The following is a 7,700-nucleotide window of genomic DNA, read 5'->3' as shown; positions in this document are numbered from 1 at the left end:
TTCTCGCGCACACATTAGCATTAACTACTTCCTTTATAAATATACCTCTGCTCCCATAGTTATAATTACTTTAAAACCCCCTTTTTTTTTTATACCACTAATTTTAAGAGAGTAGTTTCTTTCCCGCAATTATTTAAATAGGTGATAATAAATAAGAAATAATTAAATAATTCCCCTCTAGTGTTAATTAAACTAAGTTTAAATTTGTCTCGGATAGGCTCGAGGGACGCTTAACACCTTCAGAGGGTAAATAAAACACTTACCAGAATCTACGAGTTTCAAAGACTAAAAATGGAGTTTACATTTTTACGAATGGTTTCCTAATATTTTCCTAAAATTAGGTGGCGACTTTGAAAATTTGCAAAATCAGAGGAAACATAGTCATAGGTTGTGAACTAGTTTTAATTCGTTAAAAATAGGGCATGACAATACATATATAAGTTATGAGGGAATCTATGTATTATTTTATGCAGGGTAGAAGATGAAATAACTAATACATGAATAAAAACTTGAAATGACAATATTACCCTTATCATCCCCCACTTAAATACTTTTCTTTTCTAAACCATATTTTTATATAGTTTTTAATATAATATTTAAATATTTTTCAAATAAATAATATTTTAATTTAATTGTAAACAAATTAATTTTAAGAAGTATATAATATTTATTAACTTTTAATATGACAAATCAATTACATCCAAAGAAATAATTTATGCATAACTAAACTTTGCTTAATTAAACCATGCATAACTAATACCTGTAGAATTAATACATGCATTACTAATATCAGTATAACTAATATCTACATTACTAATACATTTATAATTTTAACCCGCTATCAAACGACCCCTTATATTTTGTTAGAGTTCCTAGCTCGCGGACCACTTCCCGAACGTTCTTCAAACATGAAGATACTGTATTTTACGTACTAGAGTGGTTCATTTCTAGATAAAATAAAATATTCTATACTCGATTCTGTGGCTATCTTTCGTTTCCGTTGAATTACAAAACACTCCATAGACAAATATCATTAACTTCCATTAATATTACGTAATTATTCTCTTTGTCTATTTTTTATTTATTATGTATATTAAAAACAAATATTCATTTTTACATATTCAATTTAGAAAATCAAGAAATAAATCTACCATATCATACTTGTTGCCCTTATTATTAATTATTAAAATGAAAACTTCATGAAATTATTAGTAACTACACAACTTTTAAAGTATATTTAATTGAATTTAACTATTAAATAACTTAATAATAATTAGGGGTGATATCATGGAATTGTTATTCTATTTTTTGCTTACTTAAGAGGCATGCCAAGTCAATATAGAACAAGTTAAAATGGATGGTGGGAGTGTTTGTATAATTTTTTAACTCTTGTGGAGTATTTTATTAGGGTTGCTGGCTCGGGGACCACTCCCCAACATTCTTGAAACATAAAAATAAAAAATATTTTCTCCTTTTATTTTTATTTGTCCATTTTTTACTCTGCACGCGCCTTAAGAATTGATAAATGATGTATATATTTTACTGTAATACTCATATTAATTGGCATATGGTCTCCATAGACTTGAAAAATGATTTGAAAATGAGTAATTAATGTTAAGGAAGAAAAAAAGAGTACAAATTTACTCACACCGTATGTTTATACTAAACTAATAAATATATAACATGTGTTCAAATATGTATATAACTATAACCTGATCATGATTAATTAATGTATATATTCACTTCATTAAATCACTTAATCATGATAAATTGCATTTGAGTTGGTGTAAACACCTGCTGTAGGTAAGTATTTACCGGAAAAAAAAGTTTGTCTTTCCCTTAGGACCCGTTTGGCCATAATAATTATTCACTCTTTTCCGGATTTTTTTTCAAAAATTAGTGTTTGGCCATGAAAATTCAAAATACAACTTGAAGTTGAAAAAGTATATTTCAACAAAAAAAAAAAAAAAAAAAAAAAAACTATTTGCAAAAACTATCACCAAACACAACTCTAACTCCAAAATTTCAAAAAAGAGTGAAAAAGTTTTTGATTTCTATGGCCAAATGCCTATTTAATATGTTAAAGTGGACAAATAAAAGTGAAATGTTATTTTTAATATATTAGATAAGTAAAAGTGAACGGCGAGAGTGTTCTAAGTGTAGTTTTTTTTCTAGATTAAATAAAATAAAATATTCTAGTACATTCGTTTCTGTTGCTATCTTCCGTTTCCGTTTAATTAAAAAACACTCCACATTCAACATCATCAAACTTGCAATAATTTTTTTTATATTATGCTGCTGTTCCATTCCCTTCACAATTCTGCAATCCCAAATCCAAAAACACCATTTCTGTAACAAAAATGTCAAACCCAAATCCAAACCCATGTTAGAACAAGGATGATAATAATAAAAGAAATCCAAAATAAATTTGCTTGGCTTAGAGGCACGTTAAGACATTTCTTGAAGATAGTTGGAGTCTCTCCTACGAGCAAACGGAAGAATAAATAACAACTCTATCTTCGGGATTCAACGAAGCCACAACAAGTATTATTCAAGAAAGTTGTTCTTCTATTCTTGAATTGGTGATTTCACCTTTTGATCAATGTCTCTAAAGTTTTTAGGGGAAATTGTTTTCTTGAAGTGCTTGCCTTTTCCAAAAGAATGAAACACTATTTATAGGATAAAAATTACATAACATAAAAGTTTTCATTAAATAGGATTTAAAATAGGTTCATGAATACATGCAACTTTCATGTAACTTTCAAGAACCTAAAACGTAAAATACTAAATGAAGAATGTATCTTCAAATTCACATTCATTTAGTTTGAAAAACTTTTATCAGATGAAATGTTTCAAAATTAATTAAAACATTAACTTAACAATGCCCCACTTGTTTCAAGAAATTTTGAAAATATTTTGAGACATTAATCTAGTAATATGCATCAATAATGGTGTCTTTTGGACTTGAACCATTAGCTAGTGAATACATTCTAAATCATTGACTACTTAGTGAACGAATCTTGAACTGAGTAGATCATTAAATGAAGTAGAAAAATTTCCACGCACCTTACTATGTTCTGGTGAAAATCGTAATCCTTCGACACCTTACGGCCATGTGTCCTGAATCCTTTAAACTAAGTGCTTTAAGATTTCCCTGTTAAAAATCTTATTGAAGCGGCCTCCACTTCGCACTTAGCGCGGTGAATTCATCAAGAGTAACTTTGCATACTCCGACCAAACAGTCTATGAATTCATTAAGAGAATTTAATCTCATCCTCCTTTAAAGCAAAGTGTCGGTAAATCTATCAAGAGGGTTCCTACACACTCCAACCGATACCGGTTTATAGACTTATTAAGAGAATATAATCCCATCCTCCTCTACAGTAGGAATATTGGTAAATCTATCAAGAGTCGTCATACTAACTCCAACCGAGATCGGTCTTATAGATTTATTAAGAGAATAGAATCTCAACCTATGCACATTTACTCACTCTTTGAAGAAATGGAAGTTTTATTGATGTGCTCCACAATTGTAACTTTACTTATTTTTCCCTTTGAACCTAAGATTACATCATTAGGTAGGGTTACCATAAAGTACAATTAATTTACAATAGGCTTTATTCCCATCCCTTTATAAGTTTCCATTACTAACTCTTTGCCTAACCCTTTAGACTAAATCTGGACTTCACATATTGAAGCGATATTATGCCATCCTCCAATAGTCTTCTCACATGATTGTGTTTGAGACGAACTTGCCTCGATTTGCCATTGTAACAATCACTTGAAGCCCGAAAAATAACAGCTTTATTATCACAAGAGATAGTCAAAGGTGGCATTGGCTTACTCTACATAGGAATATCTATCAGCATACTTCAAAGCCAATCAACTTCTTCTCCAGTAGAAGACATAGCTATAAATTCTGACACCATGGTTGAGTGAGTAATACATGTCGCTTCTTTGATTTCCAAGAGATTGCTGCTCCAAAGTGAAAATCAAGCAGTAATAGATTTAGAGTCATTTGGATCGGAATTCCAAGTAGCATCACTATAGCCTTCAATAAGCTGCCGGAAAGGTAGAATAATGTAGGCCATTATTAATCGTGCCCTTTAGATACCTTAAAACACGAATTAAGGCATTCCAATGTTCAACTCCGGGGTTACTGGTAAACTTGCTCAAAGTTCCTACTGCATAACCAATATCTGGCCTGGTACAATGCATGGCATACATAAGACTCCCAACAATCTGAGAATACATCAATTGATCAAGAACGTCACTGTCACAACCCGAACTACGGGCCGCGACGGGTATCCGGGGCTAACCGCCGAACACCGCTCACTTTACTGCTTATCTGCTATCATTCATACTATGTGCTCATATCATATAAAAACTGTCATTTTCTGAAATACATTTACTTTTATAAACATAGGCCCTTCGGCTATCAAGATAATAATATACATGTACATACACAAGAGCCATGGGACCAGACTACCCACACTGCGTATCTACGAGCCTCTACTAGAACACTGAACATATGGACGGGACAGGACCCCGCCGTGCCCGAAATACATGTGCACAAAATAATGTCTCAAATAGCACCTCCGGAATAAGGGAGGGCTTCCGTAACTCTGCTGCTAGCTACTGTAGATCTGCACCGTCTCCTTGTCTACCTGTGGGCATGAACACAGCGTCCAAAGAAACGGACGTCAGTACGAATATTGTACTGAGTATGTAAGGCATGAGCAGTAATGATGGAGAAACATAACAGTAATATATGACATAACATAAAATGGGAGACATTAACCTTCTCTTCATAGCGCTTACCTGCTCTCCGTAGAGACGTTCCATGTTCTACTCCGTACTCGTATACATACATTCATATCTTTTACTTACTTACCTTTCGTATCTATTCAACTGTCATACTCATGCTCGTGTTACGTACTTTGCATATACATAGCCCTTACTCGGCACTTACATGGTATTAGCATATCCATACTCTAATCACTGTCATATACATAGCATAAGCGTACTCGTAAAATATCATATACTTATCTCATTCGTACTCACATAGACGTGATGCATATGGCATAATCATACATATAACATAATCATAATAATGAAAATATCATACATGTATCATAATCGTATTCATATACGTCGGTATCATTCGTACTCGTATTCATATAGATTAGTATCATTCGTACTCGGCCCTCTTAGGCTCGATGAGCTTACTAGTATTCGTACTCGGCCCTCTTGGCTCGATGGCATCACTGGTATACGTACTCGGCCCTCTTGGGCTCGATAGGCGTGGGATTATACGTGCTCGGCCCCCATGGGCTCGATAGGCTTAGTAGTATTCGTACTCGGCCTCATGGGCTCGATACACTTGGTAGCATTCGTACTCGGCCCTTCTGGGCTCGATACATACATATGTACATATACATCACATGTGGGTATCATGACCCTTACACACAACTAGTCATCATCCCGCATTCATCATAACATATACATATACTTACCATCATGTCATATTTACTTATACACATTTGATCATTATCCGTATTCGGCCACGAGGCTCGATCACATCACATATATCTCATATCGTACATGCATATATAGGTTCATTACTATTTCTCGTTTCATAGTCACGTAGTAGCTTTGTTTTACTCTAGCGTCATCATATGCTTATCATCATATCATATATATATGCATAACTGTAATAACTGTCCGACCATATAGGTGCGGTGTAATAGTCAATATCACCATATACTCATTACATCATGCTTATCATAACCTGCTCATCATAATATGCTTATCATAACTCATCGTGGTATGCTTGACATCATATACGTATTACAATACATGCATAGGGACTCTTAGCTATTCATACTTTATCGGGGTGACATAAGGTCGTGGACCCCCGATGTCATTATGAGCATTCTTACGTATTCTGCCTCACCTTGAAGGAACAAGCATAAGGTGAGTGGACAATTTGATCAATACCATTTGATTACATATATATAGCATCATTAGCTTCTTAGGAGCATCATGTCAAAGGCTATAATATTTCTAGACTTTAGCTCGCTATCATAGTCATCGTATGTCTTATCTCGTATAGCTATTCATGAATGAGGATCTTTACCTTCTTAGAGATAGGAACGTTTATAGTAAAAGAGGAAATTCATGTTATATGACTCATGCCTTGGAAAGAAAGGACTAGCCTCACATACCTTTGTCGTTTAGCTATTCTATCGCTTGCTCGTTCTCCTTTAATGCACTCGTTTACCTTCAATGGAATTCGCATCGACATTAGCTATATAATCGTGAAAACATACTTACTAAAGCTATAGAAATTTGGGCAGCGTTTCCTTTGTTTATACAACTTTCCGCCATATTTCATATCAACTCCCAACATCCATAATAATCACTACAATAACATTAACAATAATCGTAGTTCATTCACATGCTTCGCATTCCATAATTTCACCTCAATTTCCCATAATTATGACTAAAAATCCATCGTCGCATTCTTTCATATCCAATACTCATTTCATGCTCTATAGGTCATTTATAACGTATTTATATCATCAACAAACTCATTTCTATGATTCAATCCAACTATTAATCAATAATGACATTAATCATCCATTTAATGACCCATTTGTTGTACTCTTCTACAATCCATGAATCTTAACTCAATAATACTTCAAATAGCATGTAAAGTTCATGAAACTTACCTTAGATGATGGAGGAATAAGCTTGGAGTGGTGATTCACCCTTAGCACCAAAACCCTATTTTATCTCTCTTTGGATTTCTTGACTTGGATGACTTTTAATGGGTTTCCTTCACTTGATTCTCTTGATTTCTTGTTGTTGATCTTAGATTTCTATGGTTTTCTCATGGATGAAATGTTTGGAACACTCTAGAGGCTTCTTGTGTTGTGGAGGAATGAAATGGAAATGAATGGAATGAAAAATGGTCCCTTATACTTAACTTAAAAAGCTGGCCGATCAACCTTATACGGACCAACATACGGCCCGTACTATTTATACGAACCGTATGTGTGGCCGTATGTTTGGTCCAGTAGCTGGTTCCCTCCTTACGGTCCAACATACGGCTGGTACAATTTATACGGTCCGTAGGTTGGGCCGTATAATGCCCAGTGGTTCCATTTTCGTTCTCGACAACTCGTTTGATCTCCGATCCTTGTGGAACCTTCTTAACACTTGTTCAACACTTCAATATCATTCGAAGGGATGTTATAACTCTTCCTTGGGACATCATTAGGACATCATTAACTCAACGCTCATAATTCTCGTCCGATACACTAACTTAAGTCTCGCTTCTCTTAACAACTTTCTTTCCTCAAGTCTAATGCCTTTGAAATTCTTAATTAGCATCATCACATACTAGTTCTCACTTGTCCAAACCTCGTATACATCGTACCCCTCATTAGTCTATTCACTGTACGCTTAAGGGGAAATTTTCAAGGTGTAACAGTCACTAGAGTTTCGCACTAGTTTGATGCTAGGATCAAATGGTGTAGGAGCAGGCTTGTCATAGAAATGACCAAACCTCTCCAGAACTTTCTCAATATAACTTGCTTGAGTAAGAGTCAAACCATTAGCTTATCTCACAATTTTAATGCCCAAAATTACATCAGCTTCTCCAAGATCCTTCATTTCAAACCGAGAAGCAAGAA

Source organism: Lycium ferocissimum, chromosome 6, assembly GCF_029784015.1.
Source record: "Lycium ferocissimum isolate CSIRO_LF1 chromosome 6, AGI_CSIRO_Lferr_CH_V1, whole genome shotgun sequence".
Classification (NCBI taxonomy): domain Eukaryota; kingdom Viridiplantae; phylum Streptophyta; class Magnoliopsida; order Solanales; family Solanaceae; genus Lycium; species Lycium ferocissimum.
This window is presented reverse-complemented; position numbering follows the sequence as displayed.